We start from the raw sequence: 25,214 nt of genomic DNA on the forward strand, positions 1-25,214 counted from the left end.
GATTAATTGTGTTAAACTTGATAGTTTGGGTCCTGCTGTTCACAGCGCTCGCTGCACTGTAATAACATTGTTCACTTCTGTCCTGCAGTCCATTGCGCGATATCCCCCGGTGCCCTGCTCTGCTCCCCCCTCCATTTTGTTGCTGTTGTTGTTGTGCTCCGTTTACGGTCACCAGAGCCCGCCCCGCCTCCCAGCTGAGCCGCCCTCGCCCCTCCCCCTCCACCATCCATATATGCCCACTGCATTAACGCGCAGCGTTCACGCGCAGCGACCGCGCCCAATCCGCGCCGAAGGTGCGCCAAAGGTAAGCCCGTCTACGCCCGTCCGCGCCTGGACCGCGCCCAGCGCCAGACCCCCTGGCCCCCGTCCCTCCCTGCCCCCCCGCATTACCTACGATGCCGCCACCCTCCTAGCCCTTAACCCCGGTCGCGCCCCCTACTGCGTCCAAGCCGCTCCTGGACACACCCATGGACCTTTCTCATGCTACTCCTGCAAATTCATCGGCACCGACAACATCTCAGCTACGACCACAACGCTGATTCCTGACCCCAACCACCTACAGTGCATCCTTCTCAACACTCGATCGGTCCACAGACACGCCATTGACCTATGGAATCTACTAGACACCATCTCTCCAGACGTCGCCTTCCTAACAGAAACTTGGATGAACGCTTCCTCCGCCCCAGACATCACCATTGCCATCCCTGAAGACTATAAGATCACACGCAAGGACCGCACCGACCACAGAGGAGGAGGAATCGCTATCGTCCATAAGAAATCAATCCGCATCTCAACCAGCTCTGACGCCAACCTCGCTAACTCCGAACACCTTCACTTCCAGATCCACATCGACCCCAAGACCACACTCAGAGGCACCCTCCTCTACAGACCACCAGGACCCCGCGCAAAATTCAGTGAAGACATCACAGACTTCATCACTCCTCACGCGCTCCCCTCCAAAGACTACATCCTTCTGGGAGACCTCAACTTTCACCTTGAAAAGATCAACGACCGCAACACCACCACCCTCTTGGACAACCTCGCCAACCTCGGACTTAAACAACTGGTCACTTCCCCCACCCACATCGCAGGTCACACACTCGACCCCATCTTCACCTCCAGCAATCATGTCTCCTTCAGCCACACTACGGATCTCCTCTGGACTGACCACAGTTGCGTTCACTTCACCTACAACAAACCAAAACCCACCAACCACACCCAACCAACTCTGCAAAGAAACTGGAACAAAATCACCACGGACGAAATCTCCGCATCGCTCCTTCTAAACACCCCAGCCCACTCTTCTAACGCAAACGAAGCCGCCGCCAACCTCACCCTATGGTTATCCTACACCGCCGACACCTTAGCACCACTGAAGAAACGTCAAAGCAAACCTGGCAGCAAAAAGGCCTCATGGTTCAACGATGATCTCAAGAAGTCCAAGAAACGTTGCCGCTCCCTTGAAAAGGCCTGGAAAAAAGACCCAACCACTAGCACCAAGGACGCCTTCAAAAACGCCACCCGCACTCACCACCAACTAATCCGAAAGGCCAAGAAAACAGCATTCAAGGATCGACTTGACAACAACGCCCACAACAGCAAGGAACTTTTCAACATCGTCAAGGAATTTTCCAATCCCTCGGCCAACTCCAACGACATCACCCCCTCTCAAGCCCTCTGCGACTCCCTAGCCTCATTCTTCCACAACAAGATTGCAGACATCCACAACAGCTTCGACAACCAACCCGGAAACCAACCCACCCTACCATTTGCTGAACATTCTCCCCCCGTGAACACCCTTAACGACTGGAACCCAATCTCCACTGAGGACACCATCCGCCTGATGAATTCCATCCACTCAGGATCCCCCACAGACCCTTGTCCTCACCACATCTTCAACAAAGCAGACTCCGTCATAGCACCGCACCTCCGAGACGTCTTCAACTGCTCCTTCAACTCCGCCACCTTCCCGGAAGACTGGAAACACGCTGAACTCACCGCCCTTCTGAAAAAACCCACAGCGGACCCCACCGAACTCAAAAACTACCGCCCCATCTCGCTCCTTCCATTCCCGGCCAAGGTCATCGAGAAAGCTGTCAACAACCAGCTCGCCGCCTTCCTCGAAGCCAACAAATCCCTCGACTCCTCACAATCCGGCTTCCGAGCAAAACACAGCACTGAGACCGCCCTCATCGCAGCAACAGACGACATTCGAACTCTACTGGACAATGGAGACACAGTCGCCCTCATCCTCCTCGACCTCTCCGCAGCATTCGACACAGTCTGCCACAGTACTCTTTTACAACGCCTCAATAACATCGGAATCCAAGGAAAAGCACTTGAATGGATCACCTCGTTCCTCACTGGAAGAACCCAGAGAGTCCGCCTTCCACCATTCAAATCCGAAGCCACTGAAGTCATCTGTGGCGTACCACAAGGATCCTCACTCAGCCCCACCCTCTTCAACGTATACATGAGCCCCCTCGCGGCCATCGCCCGCCAACATAACCTCAACATCATCTCTTACGCGGATGACACTCAACTAATCCTTTCTCTCACCAATGACCCCAGCACCGCCAAAACTAACCTACACGAAGGAATGAAAGAAGTTGCCGAATGGATGAAACAAAGCCGTCTGAAACTGAACTCAGACAAAACTGAAGTCCTCATCTTAGGTACATCCCCCTCTGCATGGGACGACTCCTGGTGGCCGGAAGCCCTCGGAAAAGCACCCATCCCGACAGACCACGCACGGAACCTAGGCGTCATCCTGGATTCTTCACTCAATGAACAGACAAGTCAGCGCCGTATCCTCTTCCTGCTTCAACATTCTTCGCATGCTCAGAAAAACATTTCGCTGGATCCCCACCGAAACAAGGAAAACAGTCACCCATGCTCTGGTCACGAGCCGACTGGACTACGGAAACACCCTCTACGCAGGCACTACCGCTAAACTCCAGAAGAAACTCCAACGAATCCAAAACGCCTCAGCCAGGATCATATTAGACATCCCGCGCAATGAACACATCTCTGGTCACCTTAAAGACCTCCACTGGCTACCCGTCAATAAAAGGATCACTTTCCGACTGCTAACCCACGCACACAAATCACTCTACGACATCGGACCAGAATGCCTCAACTCACGACTGTCCTTCTACACCCCTTCCCGCCAACTACGTTCTTCTAGCCAAGCCCTCGCCACTGTACCTCGCATCAACAAGACCACCATGGGAGGCAGATCCTTCTCACACCTGGCTGCTAAAACATGGAACTCACTCCCCGCTTACCTTCGCCTTACCCAGAACCACCTAGCATTCAGAAAGCAACTTAAAACGTGGATATTTGACAAGTAATCCTCCCCCCCTTCCTAAGCGCCATGAGACCCTCTGGGTATGTAGTGCGCTATATAAATTCTCTGACTTGACTTGACTTGACTTGTTGTAGGTGTACCGCAAGTAATTCTTGACATATGGGGCATCCTTGGTAAAATCCCGGTTCTGGCATACTCGAGGAAAATATTGGCAGAAGAGGAATCTATGGCAAAATGCGTGCGCTGGCTCATTGGAGGTTAAACCTGGCATATTGGAGTACAACACTGACATATGGGAGTGAAGTAACTATGATAAAATGCAAGTCCTGATATGCACATTTTATAACAATAGGTTCGATTGGATCAGCACACCATGAAAAGACATGAATATTTAATGAGAGCTTACTCAGAGCCTCACTTAGCTATTCTATCTGAAATATGTGCTTTACAGTGCACTACTTGCCCCAATATTTAAAAACAATTTCTCAGTCCGTGAACCCAGCTGCACACTCCTTAGAGGAGGTTTGTCTCATTTGCTTCAATATCTGCAATTCAGAGCAAGCATTGTTTCCCACCACTTTCAAAGATCATGTCAGCACCACGATGTAACTGGTATCGAAAACAGACATGTGTTTGTGTTGCATTTTCATATTAATGATGCAGTTATTATGGAAAGTCAGTGATGTCCTCCGGATTAAGGTTACATGGCATCTCCTTCTGGAAATATTCAGGATCAAAGGTCATATAATGTCACCTCCTGTGATGTAATTAAGGTCAAAGGATGTGTGATGTCACTTCCGCTACCCCTGGCATTTTGGTGAATCGATGTCCATGACCCTGCCTGAACTGGCAGTGGCAGAGTCGACCTAGCACATTGGTTGTAGAGTGGAACCAGTTAGTGAGAGGCTACCTTAATGGCCACCAGGGGCAGTGAGTGCCGCAGCTCAGATACACAGTGTGCTTGATGTTAAAAAACATAACAGTGCAACGAACCTAGTTCAGTAAGTGCTTTTTTAATCTCAAAATGAATGCCAGACCCTCGGAGTGAGAGTTATAGTGGAGAAGGAACAACCGGAACAAAAGTCGAAAGAAATAGAGACTAAGCACGGTGAGGGAATAAGAGAGCAGAAGTAAAAATGACAGAATGACAGACTGAAAAGGCGAAAGATGGAGTAAGAACCTGGACTTAAATAGTAAGCGTTAAGAGGATGAACAAGTAAAGAGGTTAAGATGTTGTAGAACAAGCGGGGTAACCAGAGGTAAGGATAGAGTGAGAGGGGAACCAGGAGAGAGTAATAAGAAGAACTATTAGAAACATGAGGGAGGAAAAAAAGTAATAAAAGAACTTGGATAATAATAATCTTTATGCAGAAGGTTATAGAAGGTGAAGACAGAAGTAGGGAACAAGAACTGTGCTTAAATGAGCAAAGGTGGAGTCAAAGAAGGAAGTGGGTGGAAAGGGCAAGAAGAGGAACTGAGAGCAAGATAATTAATTAGAAGATGTAGAAAAGAAAACAAAGGGATCTAAACAGTAAAGGGAAGTGAGAATTGCAGGATCATATACAAGGAAATAGAACTGCTATGTTGGTGCAGACTTTAGTGGTCTGGGTGTGTATAGTCAATTCACTGACTTCGGGTGCAACATCGGCCGCAGTTTCTCAGGAGGCATTGTATGGCACTGGGCCTCTGAGGGTAAGGATACTTGCATGACCTGGGCTTCACTAATAATTCTTTGATCATGGTGCAAAGTAGGCATATATACCATTTCCCATCTCTCACATCAAATCAATAGTCCATAAACCCAGCCAATGGATTCACAGTGCATTGTCTATCCTGTAGACAGCAGCTCAGAAAGATGTTGTGTGATATTTGCTGGGCATATATTGAGTTTTCTAGAGGCGTGTTAGTGTAATTATGTGTTTTTCCCACTGTCAAGTTCTGTTTATAATCAAAATTACAATTTGGATTTTTCTCTTATGGTATTTGCACAGATCTATCTGCACCACTTGAGTAGGCGGTGCCTAATGAATGGTCATCATTTGTTTTCCTGAGTTGATGACTCAGTGAGCAGGGAAATCCTTGCAGCACATACTGGTCACATGTTTGTTTCAATCTCAGAAAAACTCTCAATTTCACATCCTTCTTCCTGCTTTTTACAGCATTTAGAAGTTGCAGCATGGTGTGAATTGCTATGAAAGAAAGAACTTATTCCAATCATTACTGATATAGGGAGGTGCTCCAACATGGTGTCATGCACAACCTTGTCCTTCGCAGCAATTTTATTTCAAGCAATACTAATAAAAAAACTACTATTTTCTCTCTCTTTGGGCACCCAAGATTTGATGGCTATGATGCAATCACATGCAGTGAGATGGCCCTAAACCAGAGGTCTTCAAACTTTTGTAGGTTGAGCCCCCCAGCTGAATTTTTTTAAATGTCGGGCCCCCCCACCTCCTGACAGAAATTTCTGGACTTTAGTACACTACATAATCGACCGCCACACGCATATCCCTGGCCATATCCGGCAAATAATGTTCAACACAATAAGAGTGTTTAGTTAACTGCAGGTTTGTGTTGGGTGTGGTTAAATGACAGAGGCTTTTTCCACAGCTCAAAACACAATTTTCCAAGATTACTATTCTTACTCGTAACATTAAGGACAGAATGTACATTCCCATTAATGTGGAATGGGATTCTGGTGATTTATCAAGGCAATGCCTTGTCAGGGGCAGTACATGCTATATAAACACAAGGCTTCTGGCCAGTAATTTGTCAGCTATGCATCACAGAAAGGAGTCACTAAACAAACAGCTGATAATGTTCTCAAACATGCCAGCGAGTGCGCTGCACATGCACAACATGTGGCAGTGAGCAGCTGTTGTAAAATATTGAATGATTATGCATAGGATAAACAACCCGTCTACCTCCATTGGCGCCACCCTTTGCTTGTGCTTGTCTGTGTGTCGTGCCCTGCCGATTGCACATTTGGTTTTGACCAATAATAAAGGTTTCCAGAATTATACAAAACCTGTGCAACGTGGCACTCTATTCTTTGGAAAGTTGCTTTGTGTAAGTGATTAATAACTCAGTATTAAAATACATTAAAAATAGTCAGGAGCCTCACACCTAGATGCAAATGAAGCGGAGGGGAAACAAAGGTTAGCACTTCACACATACTTAAGAAACGCAGCTTTTCACTTTGTTCAGTTCATGTTTAGGAGATTTGCATGCACTGTAAGAATGTCAGATGTGTTGGTCTTTCCCAGTATTTACACTCGGCAAATGTCATTTATGTAGCGGGTACTACACCTGAGGAGGCATCGAAATAATTTAAGTACCACTATTTTTTCCTGTAACGCCCGACTCATCCCAATGCAGGGTGTCAGAGTGCTTTACATCAACACGCGCATATTACATGTACAATACATTATATACGTTTGTAAATGAATTTACAGGATGTGTCACATAAAATTGGGGGATTGCAAGGTGTAGAAGTCGCATAATATCTTCCATAGCTCACTGAGCTATTAGCCTCGCATTGCGTTCAAACGTAAACACGACAGACCTGCTAGACATATATGTGAGGGCTTTAGATCTGATGTCACTTCTTGTGATGCCACTTCCTGTAAAGTCGTGGCTTGTGATGCCACTTTCTGTGATGCCATGTGTGATGTTATGCGCAGAGATGTCACTTGCATACTGCCTAACTAGGTTAGTTCCCCCACTTCTTTTTTAGGACTTGTGCCCTGAGCAGGTGCATTCAATATGTGACATGGATATGAATGCACTCCTGTGTTGCTCGGATTCAACAAGTTTCCATTTTCCTCCTTACATGAGGTTACCCATGCTGATAGTTCACTGATCCTCTCCTAACAGAATAATGGTGTCAGCTGGGTGTTGCGGGGGCGGTTGTCACACCTTGGTGGCTAAACATGCATTACATCAGTTTGCATGCTCACTGTAGGACACTTTTTAATCTCAGACCAGAACATGCTTAGATCATGAATGCAGAGGTGCAAAGAATGCAGAGTCCAGTATTCTCACTGTCACAGACCTCACTCTGTAAGACAATTATTTTCTGAGGCATGCAACTCTTCCACTAAAATTCAAACTCTGAGAGACACAAGTTCCTGTTGCCCACCAGCTGTAGCTTTTGAACCTTCCACGTCTCTGGCACAGTCACTTGAAATACTTTCAAAGTTCTACCATGCCATTTTCAACACTTTCAAAGTCTTCACAGTCACTGGTGCAGGTGGGAGTTGTGTTGCTTCCCATGTGAGAAGTTCTTGCTATTACAAATACCAATGGCGCTATTTGCACCAGCGCTATTCCACACTGCTGCAGTGGTGTTCTTTTTTAAACAATAGTTATGCTGTTTCTGTAATGTAATTGACAGAACATCGGTAAAATTCAAATAGCCTAAGTTGTGAATAATATCTGCCTCATTCCTAGAAAGCACAATTATTAAAACTCGTCCTGCCTAAGAGCATGATAAAGGTATGAGTCAGTCATTAGTCAGGAAAACACTAGATGGCAGCATTCTGCATTCTGCAGTTTGATGTTAACTGAACTTGCCCTGCTTTTCATAGAAAGGAGACAAAAATGATAATTAAATTATTAAAATATGCTCCATCGGTTCCACCCTCCCTCCCCCCCTTCGGACTGCGAGAACTGGGCAACACTGAATGTGTGCTCTAAGGCTGTAAATAACAGGGCAACATTCTAGTAAAAATGCCCTTTTCACTTACCTGTTGACGATGTAAAATGTTCCGAGGTAAAATCCTTCCCAGTGAGGCTGTAAAACACAGGATAACCTCGGCAGCAAGCACAAGGAAAACAACAGGAGTGAAAAAGCGCCACACTACCAAAAGGTAGTAGTATTCAGGAGCTTTATGCCCACAAATTTTGCGGCACTTCCTGCCATCGACAATGCTGTCCCCCTCATTGGTGGAACGTCAGTGCTGACGTCCCTATGTGCTCATTGGATGCTGTGCTCCAATGGAAAAGCCCCATTGGAAAATAAAGTAGAAATGCAGGAAGCAAATGTACCTGCGACGGAGCAGTGGACAACAATGAAGGGACAACAATGAAGGTGAAGTTTTAGGGAGGAGTGTGTGCCCCCACAGAGATGGTGGCCCCACAGATTGAAGAACTCTGCCCTAAACCAACCAGCATCAGCTCTAATGACTTAATGTAAGGGGTCAATCTGCAACTCCCCATGCCCACCTACTCCTCGATGTCAGAATGGAGCCACATCAAGGCACTGAGGGGCATATTTACAAGGATGGCGTTAAGATTATCACCGCTGTAGCGGCAGGTGGCGATAATGGGCTTGATAATAGGCTCTTGAGAGTTCGAGAGAATTACAATAGAAGCCCAGGTTTACACCAGCACATGGGCTTCTAGTGGAATTCTCTGGAATTGTCAAGAGCTTATCCTCCCCAAATCCTCACCACTGCTTTACTAGTGATGCTCCTTCAGACGTGCATCCAGATCTGGATTAGTCACTGCCAATATGCGGACCATCAGGGGTGTTAAGTTGCGCCGTGCCAAACGCCCAGTGCTCTGTTGCAGCCCCAAGGTCATCTCGGCCATGTTCTTTGCCAGCTGGCTGATGACGTCCCACCTCTTGTGGCAGTGGGTGTGTCGTCTGTTGGATACCCCCAGGGCTCGTACCTTTGCAGCAATGGCCTTCCACACGGCCTTACGCTGGTATACCTTGAGCTGCAGGTATGGGAGAAAAGTAGGGTAAATGACCAGATACACAGTGTCATGTACCAACATCTATCAGAACAGTAGCAATACACAGACTCAGGACCAATTGTGATCTCCCGACATCCCAAAATGGGGCACACCTCACAAGGGCACTCTGAATGGCACAAACTGATATGATTGGATGCATACATGAGGGCGTAGAGGCTACCTGCTAATCAAACACACATGCAGGATGACTGCACTGAACACCCTCAGTGGTTCGCAGACATCACCAGTCCCATGCATGTCTGACACCCTCCCTGCCCAACAGCACCCTTAACGATGACTTACCACTACATTGGGGCCACCATACAGCCGTGGGTACCGTGCCAGCACTTCGTCCACTAGGACCTCCATCTCCTCGCTTGTGAATGGCCGGCCACAGATCTTCTCTGTCCTTACCATCCCTGTAGACACGGAACACCTGTGGTTGAAGTGAGTGGTGAGGGGTCCCAGGCAGCAGGCACTTCAGGCAGCAGCAGGAGAGGGTCCCAGGAAGCAGCAGGAGAGGGTCCCAGGCAGCAGCAGGAGAGTGTCCCAGGAAGGAGGCACTTCAGACAGCAGCAGGAGAGGGTCCCAGGCAGCAGCAGGAGAGGGTCCCAGGCAGCAGGCTCTGTGAGCTGTGGAAATGTGAGGCTCACTCCCATACATATATAGCCCCTGGTGTCGTTTGTAAAGTGCAGAGCAGCAATAATTGGTTGTCCAGGTCTGCCTCGTTCAAACCCATCCAATGACTGCCTCCGCGGTGGCGGAGCACGCCTTCCACAATTTTCAAAAGTACATCATGCCACATCAAACATCTCTCCCATAGGCTGTTGGCAATGCTCAAATGTGGTGATGCACCGCAGGGTCCCAGGGTGCGGTACCGCGATGGTGCGTCTTTCAAACCCATCGAATGACCGCCTCCGCGGAGGCGGAGCACGCCTTCCTCAATTTTCAAAAGTGCATCATGCCACCGCAAACATCTCTCCCATTGGCTTTTGGCAATGCTCCATGGTGGTGATGCACCGCAGAGTCCCGGGGTGCGTTACCGCAATGGTGCATCTTTCAAACCCATCCAATGACCGCCTCCACGGTGGCAGAGCACGCCTTCCGCAATTTTCAAAAGTGCATCATGCTACCGCAAACATCTCTCCCATTGGCTGTTGGCAATGCTCCATGGCGGTGATGCACTGCAGGGTCCCAGGGTGCGCTATAGCGATGGTGCATCTTTCAAACCCATCCAATGACCGCCTCCGCGGTGGCGGAGCACGCCTTCCACAATTTTCAAAAGTGCATCATGCCACCGCAAACATCTCTCCCATTGGCTGTAGGCAATGCGCCATGGCAGTGATGCACTGCCGTGGCCAGGCGGTAGCAACTGCCATTTGGGTGGCACAGCATGCCCCCTGCCATCTACCCATGCCAATGTCTACCGCACTTGTGAAAGGGCTGTTACTGGTGTCACACCGCTGTGGCCAGGCGGTAGCCACCACCATTTGGGTGGCACAGCATTCCCACTACCATCTACCCAAGCCAATGTCTACCGCACTTGTGAAAGGGGTGCTACTGGTGTCACACCGCCGTAGCCAGGCGGTAGCAACCACCATTTGGGTGGCGCAGCATGCCCACCGCCATCTACCCATGCCAATGTCTTCCGCACTTGTGAAAGGGGTGCTGCTGGTGTCAGACCGCTGTGGCCAGGCGGTAGCAACCACCATTTGGGTGGCTTGTCTCACTGTATGGTGTTGTTACTTACTTGTGCTACCATATCAGCTCATGCACATAAGTTTACCAGCTGCTCGGATCATTGGGCTCTTCATGTGTGCCAGGTTCACATGACACATTGAGGTGTGACAGGTACAACAGATGGGTATGAGACAGTCATGGTCATCTTACACACTTTTGTGGATGGTACGGTACGAGGCGTGCACATGTGGAATGTGGGGTTCAGTATGTGTGCATTCTCATTGACCTATGTGTTGTTTGCAGCACTTGTGTATTGCAAATGGAGAGGTGGGTCCTCTGTGTGTCTCAAATGACCACCCATGTAACCTTGTGTGCCACGCATCTCTCATGGATTTTTTAGGTTTTGCATGACATGCTTAACGGTATGTGCTGAGGCCAGCCCATGATGGTTGTCATTGACATGTGTCCATTCACATCTCACTAGGAAGAGGCCAAATCTCATACATCACCTGACAGTGCTGGAGGACATGGAGGATATAGCGATCATCCGCAAATTCCACCTCGACAGACCGACCATGAAGACCCTTTGTGATCTGTTGGCGTCCCACCTGCAGCCTCGTCGCCACTACCCAAAAGCATTCACACCCACATACAAAGTGATGGCAGCACTCCACTTTTTTGCAACTGATTCCTTCCAGGAGACCGTGGCCGGCGCAGCAGGGATGTCGCAACCCATGTTCAGCATGGTGCTGAGGGATGTTCTTGCAGCCATGATGATATATAAGGATCGTTACATACATTTATTTTCCCAGGGGAGCAGAATTGGCCAGTGTGAAGGGTGACTTCTATCCCCTTGGGCACATCCCCCATGTTGTTGGTGCCATCGATTGCACCCATGTCTGTCTGGTGCCACCACAGGTGACTGAGCACAATTTTAGGAATCGCAAACATTATCATTCAGGTGGTGTGTCTTGCGGACAGGACCATATCACATGTGTGTGCAAGATTCCCCAGCTCAGCCCATGATTCATACGTCCTGAGGGACAGCATGGTGCCCCGGATGATGGCTAATCTGCTTCCCGAGCGTGCTTGGATTGTGGGTGAGTATGCCTAGTGATATGGCGTGCTGTGTGTGTGTGACCTGCTGCCCTCTGCCTGTGCAACATTGCAATGTGTGTTTGTCATCCACAGGTGACTCAGCATATCCCAGTCGTCCATGGCTGCTGAGCCCACTAAGGAATCCCAGGACCCCGGCTGACGTCAGGTACAATGAGGCCCATGGCAGGACCCGATGTGTCATTGAGCGGACTTTTGGTCTGCTCAAGTCAAGGTTCCGCTGCCTTGACAGGACTGGAGGTGCATTGGCATACTCGCCTGGGAATATCTGCAAGATCGTTGTGGCATGCTGTATGCTGCACAACATGGCCATTCACAAAGGGATTCCCCTGCTCCTGGATGATGGTGAGGAACCAAGGCCCCCACCTGCCCAAGGACCTAAGTCCAGTGATGAGGACAGTTGAGAGGAGGAAGAAGTTGACATGCGTCAATAGCTCATCACCCGCTACTTCACTTGAAGGTGGGTGAAGAGGTACGACTAGTACATTGTCTGGTGTGATTGTTGTTGTTGTGAAGGGCAATGGGCGGATGGTACAGACAGGCACATGTTGAGTCACCTGTGTGTGGTAAGGTGGCATTGACATTGCATATGTGAACGTATGCAGAACTCTGTTTGTTAACACTTGCTGCACATTGTGTTGTATGCCTGTAGATGTATGTTTTGTATAGTGTTATGTCTGTGATGGCACAATGACACCAGTGACTGCTGTTCTGTTGTGTCTCCCTAGGTGCTTCAAAATTATCCGGCCCTACATACCGTACATTATTTGGATACATCATGGACATTTTCAAAATTGTAAATATTGCACTAAAAACAAAACACCACAAATTCTGGTGGGTAAGGTATTTTATTTACAAAGTGGACATGTGAGGGGTGCGGGTATATTTGCATGAAGGTGATGATGGAGCAGTGAGTTGACAGTCATGGTAGATGAGATGCAAGGGTAGACACCACATGGATGTGGTGACCCAGTCCAACCGACTTGTGCCATTGACAAGGGAGTGTGGGGAAGGACAGTCGAAACAGTCAATGCAGTGAGGAAGAGGGTTGCCATCTGGGGTGGCTCCGTGACTGGCGTGTGGCTGGTTCTTTGCCTCCAGAGACTCCCATGCTCTTCTTTGGATGCCCCCTTGATCTTTTTGGCGGGGGTCCTGCTGCATGGCCAGCGGCGTCTGAGGGCTCACCCCTCTCTGTTGGCGCAGGGGAGGATGGTGCACTGTCATCCTGCAGCACAACAGAGGGGGGCAGAGGTGTTGTTTGGGACGCAGGCCTGTCCCTCAGCAACGCCACTTGCTGGGCCATGAGGTCCACCATTTAACCAATGCGTGTGTCGGTGGACCTCATCAGCAGGATGAGCTCACGTAATAGTTTGTCCGACTCTGGTGAAGTGGTCCAGGGATGGTGTGCCAACCTCCTGAGGTCTGAGGGGGACCCTGGCCCTCCCACCTGCCCTGCTGCCACGGACCTGTTGCCTCACCACGGTGGGTCCCCGCGCACTCTCCCTGCCCTCCACAGTTGGTGGTGTGTCCTGGTCATCCCCTGGGACAGGGACGGTGCTGGTGGTGGCCGAGGTGGCAGCAGTGGAGGCACAGGGCGTGACTGCAGTGTGATGTGCAGTTGTTGGTACAGCAGACGTTGTGGTGGGGAAGATGGGGTCCTGGGACCTGTTGGTCCTTGGCACACCAGATGGGCCGGCCCGGAGCACATCGTCCAAACTATCCTGGGAATCAACATCCGAGAGTCCTTGTTCCGGGGGTGGAGACTGGCTCTGCTGGTCAATGTTGTCCTCAGCAGTGAGATCTTCATCACCTGTGGATTAGATGGGGAATGGTCAGTGTTGGGCAATGTGCAAGTATTCTGTTAGCTGCATGTCATCCGCTGTCTGTACACTACACAATTGAGACAACTTCACTATTATTGTTAAATGCAATATTGGGTGTTATTAAATGGTGCAGAGGAACATCAATCGATCATACATGTCATGTATCAATGCATTGCATGCAATTGGTGCAGTGTGTGTTGATGCAGGTCTCACAACCACAAACAACTAGACCAGTGAAGATGTGTTTAAACAGTGCAATGGCTTCCAGGTGCTCCTGGGTGGTGTGGGGGAAACCCTCCATCTTACTGGGGAGTGGGACAGGGGGCATGGTGGGAGTGGTAGTGCAGGCCTCCGACCCCAAACAATCCTCCAAAACAAGATGGCTACCTACCTGTTAGGTGCGGGTGAACAGTGAAATGGCTGACACATGTTCCTGGGTGGGGTAGGCCTCCATGCTGCTCGAGTGTGGGACAGGGGGCATGGTGGGGGTCGTGGTACAGGCCTCCCACCCCCAAACAATCCTTCAAAACATGATGGCTACCTACCTGTTAGGTGAGGGTGAACAGTGCAATGGCTGAACACACATGCTCCTGGGTGTGGGAGGCCTCCATGCTGCTGAGGTGTGGGACAGGGGGCGTGGTGGGAGTTGTGATACAGGCCTCCCACCCCCAAACAATCCTCCAAAACAAGATGGCTACCTACCTGGTAGGTGAGGGTGAACAGTGCAATGGCTGACTTATGCTCCTGGGTGGCTGAGACCTCCATGCTGCTCAGGTGTGGGACAGGGGGCATGGTGGGAGTGGTAGTGCAGGCCTCCCACCCCCAAACAATCCTCAAAAACAAGATGGCTACCTACCTGTTTTTTACTTGAGGGTGAACAGTGCAATGGCTGACACATGCAACTGGGAGGGAGAGGCCTCCATGCTGCAGGAGTGTGGGACAGGGGGCATGGTGGGAGTCGTGGTACAGGCCTCCCACCCCCAAACAATCCTCCAAAATAAGATGGTTACCTACCTGTTTGGTGAGGGTGAACAGTGCAATGACTGACACATGCGTCTGGGTGGAGGAGGCCTCTATCCTGCTCAGGTGTGGGACAGGGGGCATGGTGGGAGTGGTAGTGCAGGCCTCCCACCCCCAATCAATCCTCCCAAGCAAGATGGCTAGCTAACTGTTAGGTGAGGGTGAACAGTGCAATGGTGTTTGGGTTGTGCAAGGAAGTACTTATCAGTGTGTTGGTTGTCATTTGTTTGTACTTACCAGCCTCCATTCCCCCAGATATTCCTGTGAGACTCTCAGGATGCAGTATGGCAAGCACCTTTTCCTCCCATGGTGTGAATGTTGTCTGTGGGATGGGAGGGCCACAGCCAGTCCGGTTAGCCAGCTCCCAGTTCTTGCTCTTCTTCTCCTTGACAACCCTCTTCAGATCATGCCACCGCTTCATGATCTCCTTCTTGAATCGCGGGGTGCTCCCTACTGCATTGACCCTTTGGACTATCCTTTCCCACATCTGTGTTCTTGTGGCTAATGGTGTCTGTTGGACCAGGCTACCAAACATGTGTGGTTCTACTCTCACTATCTCATTGACCATGACTGTCAACTCACCCTCTATGAATTTTGGCATTTTCTGTGCTGCCATGGTGCGTGGTGTTTGCAGTGTTTGTGGGTGCAGGGGTGTGTGTGGGGTGGGTGTTGAGTTGATGTGTGAGGTGTGGTGGGTGCTGGGGGATTGTTGGTGCTGGTGTGATGGTGGTGGTGATGGTGGTAGTGTTGGTGTTGGTGGGGTGTGCGTTGTGTTGTTTTGCCTCTCCCGTCAGATGTGGTGTATGCCCTTCTCTTCTGGAGTGTTGCAAAGGATTGTGGTCAATAAAGGGGCTGGTTTTATACTCAGCTGTGTGTCCAAATGGGCTTTTGCTGTCAGGTGTGTTGTGGGTGTTGTCCTGGGAATTGTATTTTTTTGGGGGCATTTGTTTTATGATTGGTATATGTTTTGGGTATTTGCACTGCATGGCTACTTTGATTTGTGCTCAGTTAGGCATCGTTGCGGTGTTTTGGCATCATCCGCCATGTTTTTCATGTACCGTCCGCTGCGGTGGCTATGCTGCAGCTCTTCCGCTGTTTCTCCCATTCACTCCTGTGTGCCACCGCGGCGGTCGGAAACAGCGATTCATACCGCGGGACCATCAGGGATATCGTAATTTCCCGTGCGGTGTCTCCACTTTGCTTGCGGCGGGTTGTAGCTTTTCGGCTGCGTTTCTGTCCGCTGCGGTCGTTTTTTGGATGTCACCGCCCGCATCGGGTGTTTTTTGTTAGCCCACTACCGCCGCGGTCGGTCTTTTTTGGCGGATGATCCTAATTTGACCGCTGGTTTCTCCGGGGTCCCGGCGCCTCCATGGCCGTCGGGGTGGTTTTCCGCCCGCTATCCTAATGGGGCCCTTAATATTTGAAAAAACACACTTATGACCTTCAATCCTTACAAAGCAAGGAGGGTGAATATTATGGTGCAGGGCATGCCCCTAGAGCATGTCAAGGAGTTTGTGCATCTTGGGGTTTTCCTAACACATAAGATGAGTTGCTCTACGCATAGTCGCAAGAGCTCGTAGAAACGTTTGCAACTATCAGGGGCAGTGATCAAAATGCTTAAAATAAATCAGACCTCGTCCTTTCCGGCAGTGGAGATTTATAATCTAAAACCCAACTTCTCAGTTATGAATGGTGCTGAACTTTGGGGCTATGCGAGGGCCGGCGAGCTTGTCAAAGCTGAAAACAGGTTTGTTAGGAGTCTTCTCAAACTCTCGCAGAGAGCTTCTTGCCCTCCCCAACTTACGGACATTGGTATCTACCCAATTAACCTTAGTGTGATGCTCCCACCAATTATGTACTGGCACAGGCTCTGATCACAGATGAGTTGGACTAATTTAGAGCCAGAAATAAGGAGCTTCAAAGAACCTGGGGTTGTGAGAGGATCCCTTTGAATAAGGAGCTTCAAAGAACCTGGGCTTGTGAGAGGATCCCTTTGAATGAGGAGCTTCAAAGAACCAGGGGTTGTTCGAGGTTCCCTTGGCTTACCTACATAGGGCCTCATTTATCAAAAGTGTTGCATCGCTGGTGAAAAACAGCGATGTAACACTTTTCATTGCACCCCCCTTGTGACACCATGGATGTGGCGTATTCACACTATGGTGCTCCATGTCACAAGGATTGACCAGATACGACAGGAATGCTGACGTATCTGGCGGCGCATTAATGATGCATTATAGGAGTGCGTTGGTCAACTCAAAAAGGCCCATTAAATCTACACTCCACAAGACTGGCGTGTCCTTTCTGTGGGACACCCCGTAGCAAGCCACGTCAGACTCTCACATCTTGGTCAAAGAACGCTTAACGGAGCATCTTTGGCTGCGAGAACTGAAGAGTGGGAAGGCAGGGACCCTTGCTGACCTTCTTGACATCAAAATTACACCTGCATATGAATTGTTCATTGACATTGTTCTGGGACGTATCCCTCTACAACTTTATTTAAAATGGAGATGTGGGGTCTTGCCTGTGAACAGTTGGTGTGTCCAATGTGGAGGAAAAACTGCTGCAGACCAAAAAGACGTAAACCCTGTCGTAAAATATTTAAAAAGGAGAAATCTCCCTGTTGACCACAGCAATACTTTTACTTATATCTAAGCATGGGAAAGCATCTCACATTACACAATATGTTTAACCACTCTATCAAAAACACCAGTATCACAGTACAATATGAAGCAAATGTAAAAAATTTAAAATTTCACTTTATTCATTTAAACCATCAAGTTCAATGCTGAACCTCCCTATGAGTTACAATCTAAAAATATATAGGTTTCTCAATGAGACAAATGGAATTTGTTTAAAACAGTTGACGCAGCGTTTCGGTGTGGAGTGGATGCTTTCATCAGGACTAAACTATTCTATTATTAAAATCTGAATATGAAAAAACAATACTGTAGAGGCCTAACATGTACTGAGTACCCTAATGAGTAATATTAAACATTACATTTGTGGTTATACTTTCTTTTCATAGTATTTAAACTGTCTTTTTTATGCAATGCTCAGACCCACCCAAGAGCTAATATCTCGAAATATTCAACATTGTCTAACATCCAGCTATCTACATACAGCATTTGAAGGTAGACGGTTGAGCTAATAGCAGATTACATTTACATTTTCGCATGAACACGTTCACTTTGTGGTTCTGTTATTATCAATCAAAAATGTATACTCCATCTTGCATTTAGGTAGGGGCAATAATTCTCATGCATACCTTATTATATAGGTTGGATTATGTTTCATCAATTACTTAATCCTTGGGGCAACCAAAAATTCCACCTCTGTCTCGATTATTAAATTAGTGCCTTTGATAAAATAAAAGTAAAAATAAAAATTGTGAGTTTTTAACAACCATGCTTTGATGTTATAGGTGATGAATCCCACATCTACATATGGGTAAATTACCTTTTAAGGTATTGGCCGTCATCATTTATGTCTACTTTTATTGGTAGTTCTATAAAATTGCCCGTTGGAGCCACGGTCCTATTGACAATAATTTTAGATGATGGTTAAAAACTGTATCATATGGTTATTGCTAAAAAGAAAATGTAGCCCATAATATTATTGGTATTTGCGAATTTAATTTACTTTTTAGCCGATCAACATATATCTCATAAGGCTGACTTACCCCCTCATATGGGCACTTAATCTTTATATATTTTATTTTCTTTATTAAGGAATCACCGTATTAAATCAGAGCTCTCTTCTTCGTATTTAACCTTGGGCACTGCGGATATAAATACGAGAAAAAGGTATCATGGATAATTAAAGGGCTACATGGTCGTAGTCCACAAGGTGTCCCCAGATCATAACTTTCACATTTGAGAAGCAATATCACTTGTTGACATTTATAAATCTCTATTTGAAAAACTGCTGCACCAGCAAGAGCCCCTTTTGCATTTCAGTTAGGGACACCTTAGATCACTTTGATTTGTGCCCCGCTTATGCACTCCTTCATAAGAAATGGCTCATACCCTGTGCAAGCTCTGGGGATCCACTCAATTTCTCTCTGCACTATGTATATTACACACTGACATGAGAGAACTGACTGTAACTGCAGTGACTACATTTCTACACGCTGCGTGGTTTATTCATAATCCCAGCGCCCACAAATTGATGGAGTTATACTTGTTTAGCAGTGCTGGCAGATCGGTGCGACCTTTTATCATAGTACTTGTTTGCATTTGCACTTGGTCATTCTTGTTATCTTATAGCTGCAGTTATCCTACCCATTTCAACTGTCCTTATAACTCTAGGGATTTCATGTAAATTATTATTGTCAGTGAATTTAATGAGCTGGAAGACGGTTGAATATTTTGTAATCTGCCTTACAGTATTGCATTTTCTAAATACAAGGTTAGGAAAATAAAATGCAGTGTTGTAATCCATGGAAGTGTGAATCAGCCTCTGTTTGTTTACGTTTGCTTAAAAAGGGTGAAGATCCCCACCCTGCCCAGAGCTATCTTGCTTCAGATATCTTGCTTCTGTAGAGTACAAGTTTGCTTGACTCTTTCCTTGTCTACAGTTTCTTAGAATTGGCATCAGGCATTTACCCTGTCCATTTACAGAGAGGAACAGGAAGATCGAACTGCAGATACTGACTGCAGATAATATTTTACACCATCCCAAGCCCTCAATGATGTCATTTGTACAGTGTTCTCTCTGCAGTGCGGCCTTGCAACACCATCAAGTGATGAAAAGGTCTAGGGGTGGTTTTTACCTGCTATGAAGAGGTATTTTTCATGTGAAGGAGATGGAGATGTGCTCATGTGATGTTGCAGGGAAACATGCAGCAGCGTTATGAGAGCCAGGTCAAGTCAAGTAACGTGTATTTAGACCGTAGGTCTTTGAAAAACATAAAAACATATTACTCTATGTAAATATTCTAAAATCATTCCAAAGGTATCAACAGATGCCGTTACAATAGTCCTATTTCCATATGCTTCCTTTTAAATTTACACAATACTCAATATATGTCATACATTGAGTATATATCAAAACTACTCCTATACATAAATATAAATATTTTAAAAGCAATAAAATTACTATTATAAAATATATTTCTAAAATATTTATCTCAAGTAAAACTTTGCAAAATCGAATTCCATCTTAGCTTCCATCATAACTTTCAACCATCTATTTCCTTTTTCACTACAAACCTTTGTACAGACTTCATATTCTTTGCAATGGCTATTGCAATTTCAAGGTTCGTTATATCTGTAAGAAGTTCAATAACTTGTGCATGCAAGGTGGTACCATATTTTAAAATGATGGGGCATAAAAACTGTGTCTGCAGACCTAACACGTTTAGGCAGTCCACTAAGATATGTAAATTATCGCACTTTGTGCCCAACCTACATGTGCATTTACCATCGGGTTGCATAATTTCTGTTTTTATTCTCCCATTAGTCATGCCAAAGTTGATAACGATTCTCAGTCTTAGTACTTCTGATCTAGGCCATTGATTAGGTAATGTATCCAGATAGGGCTATCTTTCACCCAACTTTTTATCATAAATGTCACTGATTCTTTCTTTCTCAGGTACTCCATGTATCCCATCCTAGACATTTCCTACCCTAGAGTTCTGAGTTCACTCTTTGTTACTTCTATTTGTAGAGTCTGCTGATCAATTGTCACATTTAGGTTTTCACAGACAAAATTCAATTTCTTTCTGATCTCTTTGGCCCATTTTAGGTCGCTATGCTGAGTCTCGTTCTTGCACCATTGTGAAACTTTCATGGCCTCTCCTGTACCTAATCTTTTCCAAAATCTTAGCAGGGCCACTTGCTCCTATACAGTCCATGATGTCATACCCAGCTCTAATCTAATTGCCTGGATCATAGATGAGCCCGGTAATGACATTAGGGATTTTATGCATTTCCCTTCCTCAAAATATCCCATCTGCTTTTGCCACTTAAGCAGAGGGCTACTGCTCCATATTGTAGTTGGGGGGTATCATAGTGTTATAGGCCTTTATCAGTGGTCTCTGGGACATATCCCCATAAATGCGATTGAATTTTTCAGACAATACACTGATATATGGGCTTTCTGGGCCACCAGGTGCATGTACAACTTTAAAGACTTGTCAAATCAGACACTGAGATATTTATACTCATTCACAATTTCCAGTTTGGTTGGGTCCAGATGCCAATTGAACCTATGGTCTCTCTTCCCAAAACACAGAATTTTGGTTTTAGCCATATATACAGTTAAATGTTTTGCTGCACAATATTTGCTAAATGCATTTTACTTTCTCAGTAGGCTCATCTCTGTCTGGTCAAGGAATACTAAGTCATTGGCATTAAGTAAACAGGAAAATTGTTTCCCATTCATTTTTGTGTTTGCACTTCTCTCTACATCCAGGATGGTTGGCAGATCTGCTAAGAATATGGTGAAAAGTATTGGGCCAAAACGCAGGTCTGTCTTAGGCCATTAATAATCAATATTTTTGGTTTCAAAGATCCCACCATATCCATAATAACTTGGGCACAGTTCTGACTGTATAACTCCTGAATTACAACCAGGAGCCCTTCTGGGATATCATATTTTTCCATGGACTCCCAAAGACATTACCTGTCAACCCAGTCAAATGCCGCACAGAAGTCTACAAAGCAGCTTTGCAACTTCCCTCTTTGCTCCATAGACTTCCGTGCCTCCGCCCATAAGGCAAAACAGTGCTCAATTGTAGAGTCCTTCCTTAAAGCCTCCTTGTACCACGGATTATTTTGGCAAAGACTTTCTCACCGACATCCAACAAATTAATACATCTATAATTCTTCGGGGCTTACTTACCTTCCTTCTTATGTATTGGTCTAATTATTGCCCCCTTTCAATTTTTGGGGATATGTCCAGAGTTCAATATGGCTAAGAACATGTGGGGTAGGAATTCAGCCCACCAGTTTAATTGAGTTTTAATATGATACCAGGGAAATTTTCAGGTCCTGCTGCATGGGTTAATGTTAGCTTTCTTATAGTTTCCTTTACTTTTTCTACTGTAGAGAGCGTTTTGAAATCTTCACCATTCCCTCCCCAGAGTACTTTTCTGCTTACTACGGACGCTTCACTTGTTCCATACAGTTCGCCTAGGTACTCTTCCCATGCAGCTTCTTCCACTACACAACTCAAAGCCCCAGATGTCGGTCTGGAGGTTTCCTGTGTCAGCTTCCAAAACGTTCATACTTTTTTTGCTTCAATTGTTTCCAGCAGGGTTTCCCAACATTTCTCTTTACGAATCCTCTTCTGGTTCATAACTAGCATTTTGGATTCCTTTCTCAGTTTAATAAGATTACGCAGCCTGTCCTGGTCATACCTTATTCTCAGGCTTCTCTCTTCTCTCTTTATTAACCTTTTCTTATTCATACATTCCAAATTAAACTACCTTGATCGCGTTCCTTGTAATAAATGCTTGTCAATAGGGCAAACTTTCTTATTTTTTAGTTCTACTCTGAGGCATTGTACAACATGTTCTATTGTTTCTTCAAACCAGGTCACTTTCTGGCCCTTGCTATTTCCATATTGTTTTTATGTTGGAGGTTAGCCAATTTTTTTACATATTCATCTGTTAGTCTCATTGTCTGGCATTTAGGGTACTCAAATTTTTGGGAAAATACTATGTCACGGTGGCTCATTGACCCCCTAAATAATTCAAAGTGCAGGGGATTATGATCGCTGCCCACTCTTTGGGTTACCCAAAACCCTTTTCCTGTTGCGAAATTCTCTAAATGTTTGTTTTGCTGGGCAATCAGTTTCCAACCTGCCATTTAGACTAAACAACCCCTTTGACCCCAAATACTTCCCAAGTGTTAGATTCTTGTCTAGCAGAAATACAATTGGGGAAGTCAGCTGGCACTATATTATACAAGCACAATATTTCTTTAAATCAGGGATCTAGTTTTTTGGATTCAGTTTATGATTGAAATCTCTCATTACAATGATCAAATCATTCCCATACTTTTCCTACAGTACATACATATCTTCCTTGAAATGCCCCATCTCCACCCCATACTCCTCGTGGGAACCCTATTGTATGTAGACATTCTCAAGAACCAAGTTTTCACACTTCCTATCTGCAACCAATATGGATACCTTGCAGACAAGCTACCATTTACATGTTACGTTTATTGACGTCACAATTTTCGCAATCCTGGTTGATGTGAGTGTCATAATCCCCCCCCAAAGGTCGACCAAACATTTTTTCCTAGCTGGCCTGTGAAGTTGAGCGAAACCTTCAATTAAAGGGGAATTGTCATGTAGCCAGGTTTCCTGTAAGCAAATATTCCCTGCACACTGAGCTAGTTGCTTTATTCTTCAGACTTGTCTGTCCCCCTAGTCCATGTTATAATTATCAAGCAATGCAACAACCCAATCAACCTCATTCTGATTTCACTGGGGTGGGCCTAGATAACTATTTTCTAGACTCCAGTTACTCCAAGGTATACTAGACTCTGAGTTCTCAACAGCTATTTTGATGTTTTCTTTTTCCCTGCACTCCCCGGCTATCAGCCTTACCTGCCTTTTTAGAAAGGCACTTAATTGTTGGTCACCCCCTCCAATTCCACTTCTGAGATTAACCTCATCCCTTCTTTCAGTACTTCCTTTTCAGCTTTTACAATAGCTGCTGCCTTTACCAGCCCTGAATACATAAAACCTTGGTAATTTCCTTCCCTTTTATTATTGTGGCTGAAGCCTACCAGCCTCAGATCCTTTGTCCCAATTTCTCTCAAACTTGGACATTTAGAGAAAGAGAATCGAAGCTGTGACCGGTTTAGGTGTATGACCTTCCCCACCTCTTCTCTATTTTTGATGGTCCGAAGTATAACCACCTATTGCCACTTATTTCTACTACTGTGGTGCCGATATTCTCTCTTCCCTGCTTATTACTCTTACTGGTTATTACTTTAGGTAATCTTCCACCTTCCACCTTCCACTAAGTTCCTAATGTTTTCTTTTTGTCCCTGGATTTTTTCACATGTTTTTTCCGCTTCATCCTCCCTACAATTATTTAAAGTGGTTTTTGGTTGGCCCTTATTTTCCCACTTCAACATTCCACACTCTTTTTTTTATTTTTTATTTATTTTTTATTTTTTATTGAACAAGCCGTAGGAAAACATTGGTACATTAAATTCTTCATAGTTGGACAAAAATTTACAAACAATATACAAGAGACAACCCTAGACACTAGAATACCACAGCGAAAATACAACAACTGCAATAACATACCGATATTAAAGTGCTAGTACATGAGAAACAACTGATATTATACATCGAACTTTCTACTATAATTCATATAAACCTACCGCTATAATAAAATGAGGATATACAAAGATGTTATTACCATTCTTGAAATATTAGTACAAAAACGTGCTGAATTGACTAATATATAAGCATCTAATAAAAAAGCATCAAGATTACTATGCGGTTTATAAAGTGCACTCTTGATAAGCTCTTCAATCCCCCTATTGCCCTACTACTCCTTAGTGGTGTTCTTCTCTCTTGAGGGGTTGCTCGATGTAAACCCATTTTACCCCTTCCTTGCTTTAAGACCGTTAGCTTCTCCTGTTGTTGCACCAACCTTCCTATTTTTCCCTATGGGTTATCGTGCCTATACCAAGTGTGTTCTCCCCGTCTCTTAATCAGCATCTTGAGATATAAACCTCCTGTCATTTATTAATTTGCTCAATGTCCCTGGCACAACCCTGATTCAGGGTGTCGGAACTGGTCTTACTACTGATGGCATTAGGTCTCTAATCCTTTGCAATTCACCTACAATTTTCTGGCTTTCATGGGTTTTTAGTATATTAATATTTAACATGGTTACTACTAACAACCCATGCAGAGTTTTTTGCAACATCAACATTATGTCCAGCATTGAGGCTGAGGGTGTTGCTGAGAAGTCTATGCCCAATGTAATGTTGCTCGCCGACCCTGCAATGGACTCAGTTCCTTGACTTTCAGATGGACCGGTGCTCTTATACGGCTTAGACTTTATAGCCGGGTCAGGATCATCTATCTGGTTGCTCCTTATTCCGTCTGAGGTATTCCCCTCACGTTCCAGTTCTTCGTCACCAATCATAGAGAAAAACCATGGAGATGAAGACAATCTAGGTTCCAAATTGGATTCAATACGGCTTAAGTTAGTTTGATTAACACATTATAAATCTGTATTTGAGGAACAGTACTCAGTAAGCTAATGTTCATTTAGCTGTTCTTTGTTAATGTCCGGGGTTCTCACTGGGGAATGCATTCTCTTAATGTGCTTGCCTACAACGACCTTTATTGATTTTGACACCAGCACTCCCTCATTCACTCCAGGTTGTGTGTTATCAATTGCATTTTTCTTCCTTGTATTTCTCCTTAAGGGCCTCTTTCCATTTTCACTGGGGCTTCCCATACTCTCTGTTAAGGACCTGTTTTCACTTGAAGACTCATTGATCAGCATGGATGGGTCTTTTAGTGCTTTAAATACTTTTGGC

The sequence above is a fragment of the Lissotriton helveticus genome, chromosome 7, assembly GCF_964261635.1.
Source record: "Lissotriton helveticus chromosome 7, aLisHel1.1, whole genome shotgun sequence".
Classification (NCBI taxonomy): domain Eukaryota; kingdom Metazoa; phylum Chordata; class Amphibia; order Caudata; family Salamandridae; genus Lissotriton; species Lissotriton helveticus.